Source organism: Carlito syrichta, unplaced genomic scaffold (genome assembly GCF_000164805.1).
Source record: "Carlito syrichta isolate Samal-C Ts95f unplaced genomic scaffold, Tarsius_syrichta-2.0.1 Scaffold289437, whole genome shotgun sequence".
Classification (NCBI taxonomy): domain Eukaryota; kingdom Metazoa; phylum Chordata; class Mammalia; order Primates; family Tarsiidae; genus Carlito; species Carlito syrichta.
Genome location: NW_007233533.1, coordinates 866 through 10,665, shown reverse-complemented (window position 1 = coordinate 10,665; position 9,800 = coordinate 866). Strand labels below are relative to the sequence as shown.

General features: G+C 41.3%; 1 pseudogene; it reads left to right on the top strand.

Annotated features, from left to right (window-relative positions):
• The first annotated feature begins 2,573 nt into the window (after window positions 1-2,573).
• Window positions 2,574-4,242, top strand: LOC103256433 (annotated as a pseudogene).
• The last annotated feature ends 5,558 nt before the right edge of the window (window positions 4,243-9,800 follow it).

Genomic DNA, 9,800 nt, shown 5'->3' with positions numbered 1-9,800 from the left:
AAACTGCTCAATTGTGAGTCACCACAGCTCTGTGTTCTTGTTGGAAGTCAGTTTTCTTCAGTTTTTCATTTATATTATTTTTTATTGACTGAGATTATCATTCTGAATAACAATAAAATAAAATTGGGTATAGAGCAATAAATTTTGAAGACACAGATACAGAAACTTTCCATTTCACCTTCTAGATTGTGAAAGAAAAATTGGATATGCAGAGAAATAACTGTATTCTTCTAAGGCCACAACTAAAAAATAACTTATCATCCTCCTTGTACAAGACAGAAGAGCCTGCAAATTTTGAGAGCATCTCACTTGATTTTTGTAAGACTACTTTTTATTGCTTGCTACTGGTAAATTATATGAAATCTAATTGCATGCATTTTTTTTCTTTTCTTTTTTCTGAGTTGGAATCTATCACCCAGTGGTGCATTCATGGCCACCCCAACATGGAGCTGCTGGACTCTGGTGATCATTCCACCTCAGTCTTGCAAGTAGTTGCAACTAAAGGTGCACGCAATCATACCCAGCTAATTTTTTACTTATTGTAGAGACAAGGACTCACCAAGTTGCCCGGGCTTATCTAAAACTTGAGGGCTCAGGCAATCTCTTACCTTGATTTCCCAATATGCTAGTGTTACTGGCTAAGACACCGAGACTGGTGTATTTTATAAAAAAATAATTTTTCCAGGCCAAAATATATATTTTATTTTCTACAAATAATATTTACAGGTATTATATATGTCTAATAATATTTCTCTCAGCTAACAAAAATGGCCAACAAGATAAACAATTTTTAAGGAGTCTGAAGTGTGAGAGTTGGACTTTCAGTGTGTGAGTCATGGAAATGGTAAGGTATGGAGTTGAATAATTGTATCATCAATGTGATGCTTATTAGAGGCTCCCAGGCCAGTCTAAAGCTCTTCCTTGCTTTGCATAAATAAGACATTAGACAGAACTCACATAATTAGCTGTATTGTAGCACATCGATGCCTCTTATCCCCTGCAGGATATATATGAACTATCTATTCTTAACATTCACCAAGGAGAAATGTTTAACATACATGAAACAGTCTTGAGAAATTAAAGGCATAGCAAAACAATATGACATGACATTGCCACATACTTATTAACAAACTGACATATTACTATTATATTCAGGAAGGAACTTAGCAGGGGTAAACTTTTTTTAATTCAGCAGGGGTAAACTTTTTGTTTTCAGATACTCAACTCAAATCAACATAATGAAAGTGTGGGTCACAGTGACATTTCTTTCGTTGTTTAACAATAAATCTATTGACCTAAAAAATCACCAGAGATGTAAGAAGTTGTAAATGTAGAAAAAACTTTTAAGTCTTAACACCAATTTTTTTGCAGTTTGTTAATAAGGACAGCAGTCTAACTTTCATGAATTGCAAACCTGGAAATTATAATATTAATAATATGTAAGGATCAGCTGTTCAGTTATTTGCATACACGTAGTGTTTTATTCTTCAGAATGATTCCAAACAATTTCAAAATAACTAGTGTTAGGGTATGGCATTACATTTTTCTATGGTCATGGCTCTTTGGTCTTGCATTGTTTAAGGTTTGGCAGGTGGCCAAAGGTTGTGTAAAGTTGCATGTCCATTATTGGTTGTGCATCAGAAGAGGCTGACTGAGTGCCCTTTCAACAATGCACTGGGATCCCACGCAGTCCAGCCTCAGCAGGGTTCCGAGAGTCCAGCATAGCAGAGTAGTTCGAGTGTGTGTGCAAGTGTGTGAATGTGAGTGTACAGTACAGAGAGGTTGAGTTGTCACGTAGACTCGTGCACAACAAGTTATAAAGGCCTCCTTGTCTGTGCTCTTCAACCAAGGCAGTGCAGAGGGAAACAGCAGGCCCAGCCTGCACTGAGTGGACAGCGCCCCATGCATTTGGGGAGGAGGCGGAAATGGAGGGTGATGTGGAATGTCCCTTGACGGTTTAGGGTGTCGCCGGCGTAAGGATCAGCGGGGAGTTTACGTGCAGGATTTTACATGTGGCCTTCCATTTTCCATGATCTTGAATTGTATTGTTAGCGGACAGAGCTGAGCATCTCCTGAGCTGTCTGAGTGGTGGCTAGGGATCCCTTTCTGCTGTTGCCCCACCAGCTCCACTCCACTGCCTCGCTGTTTCCTCCAGCCCAATGGTGACACCATCCGTGCCCCCCCACCTCTGCAAAGTATGTTCTGGACACAGGGTCACTGGGTCATTGGACCCGAGAGGAACACGAAGCAACCCCTGGAATTCGCCACGTCGTCATCAGAAGTATCAATGAGATGCAAAAATAAAAGACAACATGAAGAACGATCACACCTGGGTGGACGCTGCCTTTCTGGTAGGTACCTCTCCCAACCCTTCAACCACACTGTCTGCAGGATCCACTGCTCTCCTGGCAGCAGCCTATGGCGCCAGAGATGACAACTTCCTTTCCCAGCCACCACTTGCTCTCCATGCTCTTGCTCTTTCTAATTCTGTGGGAGTGTGCTGACCCGTGTGTGTGTGTGTGTGTCAGTGTGTCAGTGTGTCAGTGTGTGTGTGTGTGCCCGCGCATGCACGGATGCGTGTAGCGACACTCTCCGTGAGCCCAAACCAGGAATCCCCTGGAAACTTCTCCCAGGACTGTGCTCAATGGGCTTGGCAGTGAGTCTCCAGTGTGAACCTCTTGGGGCCTCTTCCCTCCAGTCTCTGCTGCTCAGGAGACCTGGGTGTAGCAATTACCGTGCACTTCCCACTCCTCCACTCCTCGAATTTTTAAATAGCTCTGTGTACTGTCTTTGTGTATGTTTGGCACTTCTGAGTCAAACATTCTATGTGAGTTTGCATGGCGTGTCCAACAGGGATTTGGGATGAGGGTCGTATTCATGTGGGACTAGGTGTCTGCCTGTCTGTTTGTCTCGTCTTGTGCATGATGGGTGAACACTAATATATGCCTGTTTTGGTGTGGATCTTATGCTGTTGTCTGCAGGCATTGTTCTCGGCTCAATGTTGGTGTGTACATTCTTCATACGTGTGTGCAATTCCTAGAGCCTGTCTTTCAGGTGTGTTTGTGTGTTTGTGTATGTGTGTGTGTGTCTGTGTGTGTGTGTGTTCAGGGATGTTGCAACAGTGTCATTTGATTGCAGCGGGAAGATGAGAAGGGAGTACAGCTAGCTATTATTGTTGGTTTCCTGGGTAGTGCTACTTCACTATTTTTACTTTTCTTAAACCTTTGAAGCTTCCGATTTTCATGGAAAAATGTCTCTAGAGTAATGCTGGGTGGCAGAAGGTTGTAAGCAGCTTTCGTGTGATGCAGGCATATGTGTGGATAATTCTTTTGTTTTCCATTTTCTTCCTTTAAAGGACAGCTGCAAATGGATATTTTTTAAAGGATATATCCATATAGTATGCCTCGGGAATGCAAAACGTTATATTTGGAGCTAGGTTTTTCAGGGTTTTGGTTGCAATAAATAAATATTTATTCATCAACTTACTCTCTGTTGTAAATTGGCCAAAGGAAACCTGACTGTGGACTCCGGTTCTTCCTAGAGACTGTGTAGGTCTAAGGTTATTCAAAGAATTACCCAAACATGGACCAAATCATAAAATTTATATCAACAATATGAATGACAAAATTAAAAAAGAAGAATTGAAGAGCTCTCTCTATGCCCTGTTTTCACAGTTTGGCCATGTGGTGGATATTGCGGCTTTAAAGACCATGAAAATAAGGGGGCAGGCCTTTGTCATATTTAAGGAACTGGGCTCATCCACAAATGCTTTGAGGCAGTTACAAGGATTTCCATTTTATGGTAAACCAATGCGAATTCAGTATGCAAAAACAGATTCTGATATAATATCTAAAATGCTGGACACTTTTGATGACACAGATAAGAAAAAAGCTAAAACTGTGGAACAGACTGCAACAACTGCAAACAAAAAGCCTGGCCAGGGAATGCCAAATTCAGCTAATACCCAAGGAAATGCAAAACCAAATCCCCAAGTTCCCTGATTACCCTCCAAACTATATTTTATTCCTTAATAACTTACCAGAAGGGACTAATGAGATGATGTTATCCATACTGTTTAATCAGTTCCCTGGTTTCAAGGAAGTACATTAGGTACCTGGGAGGCATGACATTGCCTTTGCTGAATTTGAAAATGATGAAAAGGCTGGTACTGCCAGGGATGCTTTACAAGGATTCAAAATCACACAATCCCATGCAATGAGGATCACCTATGCCAAGAAATAACATCTGGGGCAGTCATCTTTAAAAGACTTGGTGTCATTTACAGTGTTTGTTTTGATAACATTCGGTCAGGTCATTTTAATAGTTGGAGGTAGAGGGGAGTGAAAGTGAAATTTTTCTGAAGGACATACATTATCTAGCATTTCTTTACCTATAGTGAACTATGAAATATGAAGGCCTTAATTTTATACAATAAACTATTATCTGTTTAAAAAAAAAAAAGGAAACCAGACTGTGCAGAGAGAGGGTGTGTGGTTGGGTGTAGAGGGGGGGACAAGGATGTGTTTTGGTTTTCACTATGTAAAGATTGTAATACTGTAAGTGTAGTCATTTCTAAAACATTGGAGTAACTACATTATGCTCAAGCAGAACATTTGTCAAAAGTGATCATCAGAGTTGGCCTGAAGGGCCCTGCTCTGGTATGTGTCTGAATTCTAGGCAAGGGTTTTAGATAATTGGCCTTATTGACCAGCGAAGAAATGACAAAAAGCCTTTTTAATTGCAATGGAGTAAATGATAACTGGAGTGGCCAGGCCCCTTTACATCACCGCTTCATTTCATAGTGGGATGTTATCATTTTTCACCTTATCTATGATCCTGTAATCACTGAATTTCTCCTTCTATGGATGAATGAGCATGTGATAGAGATTCTCCAATGAACTGCCTCTGGGATAGGAAATTTGTTGTGGAGAATATGTGAGAAGTAAGCAGTAAGTGTTAAGCAAAGGTCAGATTGATGTTATCACTGAGGCTTCCCTGGAGTGGAGTACATTATTCCTTGTTTGTATGGTTATTAATCCGGAATGATGTGGGGGTGTGCAAGTCTTCTGAAATACATTACACAGGCTCCTTAGAGTCCAAACTAAGTACGATGATAGAGTTTCAGTGTATATTTTATACCAGGGAACAACGCGTTGATTTATAAATATTTTACCATAATGATTCATGAATTGCCATATCAGCTAGCAGAAATTTTTGGATAAATAACATCACCCTGATGTAATTTAAATACAGCTCTGTAGACCTTCAGTGTATATGAATAATCTTTCAAGTACTAAGTTTCCGGTGATCTCATATTTTTATCTAATTAGGATATATCTCTGTTGATATAATTTGAAATTTCTAAGGCAGTCTCTTTTGTTAATAGTTTAATTTTCCTGTTTTGAAGTTCATTGGATGGGAAAAGTCACAGAAGATATCATCAACTCAAAAGAATAAATGGTAGCCCAGCAGTCTCTACTTCCACCACACGAATTGAAAGAGAAGTTATGGTAATTTTTCAATTTGGTTCGAGTTATTTTTTCCCAGGTAATTGTGCAGAAGTGAACATGTTAAAAAGTGTCAGTTGATATGAAAGAGTAAATGAAATAGCAAATAATTATGCTGTAAATATCATTTTGACATTTCATTAGATGCAAGTGTTCATTTCTTAGACGTGAATATTTATTTTAAGCAGGCAGAGTGGCAAAATATCAGCAACATGAGATTAGTATCTATGGACCAGCGGAGATCTTCAAACAGATTTAGCAATATACCTTGAACACATTGTCATTTTTTTAAGCTACAGTGTCTCATTTCTGCAGTTGAGGGAAAGATATTCATTTATCTATTGTTTTGAGGATCAAATGACACAATGTATTGAAAAAACACAGAGTACTATTGACATATAATTAATATATTCAGGGAAGTAACTTAGATGAATAATCCAGCAGGGGTGAACTTTTTGTTTTTAGATACTCAACTCAAATCAGCATAATGAAAGTGTGGGTCACAGTGACATTTCTTTTGTTGCTTAACAATAAATCTATGGACCTAAACAATCACTAGAGATGTAAGAAGATGGAAAGGTAACAGAAAATCTTTAAGTCTTAACACCATTTTTTCACAATTTGTTAATAAGGACAGCAGTCTAAGTTCATGAATTCCACACCTGGAAATTGTAAATTAAAAATACATAAGGATCAGTTGTTCAGCTATTTGCATACGCGTAATGCTTTATTCTTCAAAATGATTCCACCCAATTTCAAAATAATTAGTGTTAGGGTATGGCATCGCATTTTTCTATGGTCATGACTCTTTGGTCTTACATTGTTTAAGGTTTGGTAGGTGGCCAAAATTGTGTAAAGTTGCATGTCCATTATTGGTTGTGCATCAGAAGAGGCTGGCTGAGTGCTCTTTCAGAAATACATTGGGATCCCACCCAGCCCAGCCTCAGCAGGGTTCTGAGAGTCCAGCTGAGCAGAGTAGTTCGAGAGTGTGTGCGAGTGTGTGAATGTGAGTGTACAGTACAGAGCGGTTGAGTTGTCACATGGGCTCGAGCACAAGTTACAAATGCCTCCATGTCTGCACTCTTCGGCCAAGGCACGACATAGGGAAACAGCAGGCCCCGCCTGCACTGGGTGGACAGGATCCCATGCATTTGGGGGAGACAGTGGCATTGGAGGGTGATGTGAAATGTCTTTTGACTGTTTAGGGCGTGGCTGGGGCAAGGGTCAGCGGGTTGTTTGTGTGCCCGATTTTACACGCGGTCGTCCATTTTCCGTTTTATTAAATTGTATTGTGAGGGTGGCCGAGCTCAGCATCTCCTGAGCTATCTGAGTGGTGGCCAGGGATCCCATTCTGCTGCTGCCCCCACCAGCTCCACTCCACTGCCCGGTTGTTTCCTCCAGCCCAATAGCGACAATACACGTGCCCTCCCCCCACCTCCGAAAAGGGAGTGCGGACACAGAGTCACTGGGTCATTGGACCCCAGGGGAACACAAAGCAACCCCTGGAATTCGCCAGGTCGTCATCAGAAGCATCAATGAGATGCAAAAATGAAAGACAAGATGAAGAACGATCACACCTGGGTGGACGCTGCCTTTCTGGTAGGTAGCTCCCCCAACCCAGCAACCACACTTTCTGCAGTCTCCACTGCTCTCCTGGCAGTAGCCTATGGCGCCAGAGATGACAACTTCCTTTCCCAGCCACTGTTTGCTCACCATGCTCCTACTCTTTCTCAATCTGTGGGAGAGGGTTCGCCCCTATCCGTGTGTGTGTGTGTGTGTGTGTGTGCCTGTCTGTGTGTGTGGGTGAGTGTGAGTGTGTGTGTTTGTCTGCAAATGCTTGGAGGCCTGTAGCGACTCTCTCCGTTGGACCGCACCAGGAGTCTCCACGAAACTTCTCCCAGGGCTGTGCTCAGTGGGCTTGGCAGTGGGTCTTCAGGGTGAAGCACTTGGTGCCTCTTTCCTCCAGTCTCTGCTGCTCAGGAGACCTGGGTGTAGCAATTATCGCGCACTTCCCACTCTTCCACCATCGAATTTTGTCAATAACTCTGTGCACTGTCTTTGAGTATGTTCGGCATTTCTGACTCAAACATTCTATGTGAGTTTGCACAGCGTGTCCGATAGGGATTTGGGGTGGGGGAGCATGCATGTGGGACTGGGTGCCCGCTTCTGTGTGTCACGTCATGTGCATGATGTGTGCACACTGATATGTGTCTTTTTTGGTGTGGATTCTTGCTGCTATCTGTAGGCATTGTTCTCGGTTCAATGTTCCTGCCACTTGTGTGCAATTCCTAGAGCATGTTTATCGGCTGGGTGTGTGTGTGTGTGTGTGTGTGTGTGTGTGTGTGTGTGTGTGTGCTTGTGTGTGAGTCTGCTCGGGGAAATTACGACAGTGTCACTTGATTGCAGCAGCAACATTGAAAGAGAGCACAGCTAGCTAGTACTTTTGGCTTCCTGGGCAGTTCTACTTGACTACTTTACTTTTCCTTCTTTTTTTTGACTTGGAGTCTCTCTCTCTCACCCAGGCTGGAGAGCACTGGTCGCTCCCGACCACTGCAGCCTCAAACTGCTGGGCACTGGCAATCCTTCCGCCTCAGCCTTCCAAGTAGCTGGAACTTAGGGCGCGCGCTACACGCCCAACTCATTTATTTAAATTTTATTATAGAGATGAGGTCTCACCAAGTTGCCCAGGCGGATCTCAAACCCGCGGGCTCAGGCAGTCAGCTCACCTCAGCCTCCCAAAGTGCTGGGATTACAGGCTGAGGCACCGAGCATGGGTACTTTTACTTTTCTTAAACCTTTGGAGCTTCCGATTTAATCATGAAATAATGTTTCCTGAGTAATGCCGGTGGCAGAAGGTTGTAAGCGGCTTTCGTTTGATGCAGGCTTATGTGTGAATAATTCTTTTGTTTTCCATTTCCTTCCTTTAAAGGACAGCTGTAAATGGATTTTTTTTCAAGGATGTATCTATATAGTGTGCCCCAGGAATGCAAAACTTTATATTTGGAGCTCGGTCTTTCAGGGTTTTGGTTGCATGAATTAAATATTTATACAGCAACTTACTCTCTGTTGTAAATTGGCCAAAAGAAACCTGACTGCACACAGAGAGTGTGTGTGGCTGGGTGTGTGTGTCGGGGGTGGACCGGGATGTGTTTTGGGTTTCACTTTGTAAAGAATGTTTGACTGTAAGTGTAGTCATGTCTAAAAGCATTGGAGTAACTACATTATGCTCAAGCAGAACATTTGTCAAAAGTGATCATCAGAGTTGGCCTGAAGGGCCCTGCTCTGGTACGTGTCTGAATTCTAGGCAAGGATTTTAGATAATTGGACCTATTGCCCAGTGAAGAAATGACAAAAGGCCTTTTTGCTTTCAATGGAGTTAATGATAGCTGGAGTTCCCAGGTCCCTTTACATCCTCTCTTCATTTCATTGTGGCCTCATCTTGCCTTATCTGTTATCATGTTAATCACGAAATTTCTCTTTCTGTGGATGAATGAGCATGTGATAAATATTCTGCAACAAACTGCCTCTGGGAGAGGAAACTTTGTTGTGAAGAATGTGTGAGAAGTAAGCAGTAAGTGTTAAGCAAAGGTTAGATTGATGTTATCACTGAGTTTTCTCTGGAGTGGAGAAAATTACTCCTTGTTTGTTCGACTATTAATCTGGAATTGTGTGGGGGTGTGCAAGTCTTCTGAAATGCATTATGCAGTCTCCTTAGAGTTCAAATCAAGTACAATGATGGAGTTTCAGTGTATATTTTAAACCAGGGAGCAACGAGTTGATTTATAAATATTAAAACATAAATAATGATTCATGAATTGCCATATCGGCCAGTAGAATTTTTTGGATAAATAACATCATCCTGAAGGAATTTAAATACAGCTCTGTAGTCCTTCAGTATATATTAATAATCTTTAAAGTACTAACTTTCATGTGATCTTATATTTTTATCTAATCAGGATATATCTCTATTGATATAATTGGAAATTTCTAAGGCAGCCTCTTTTTTGTCAACAGTTTAATTTTCCTGTTTTAATTTTTATTTGATAGGAAAAAACACAGAAGATATCATCAACCCAAAAGAATCAATGGTAGCCCAGTTGTCTTCATTTGAACTACACGTATTGGCAGAGTAGTTATGGTAATTTTTCAATTTGGTTAGAGTTATTTTATCCCAGGTAATTGTGCCGCAGTGTACGTGTTAAAAACTGTCACTGGATATAAAATAGTAAACGAAATAGCAAATAATTATGCTGTGAATATTATTTTGACTTTTCATTAGATGCAAGTGTTCAT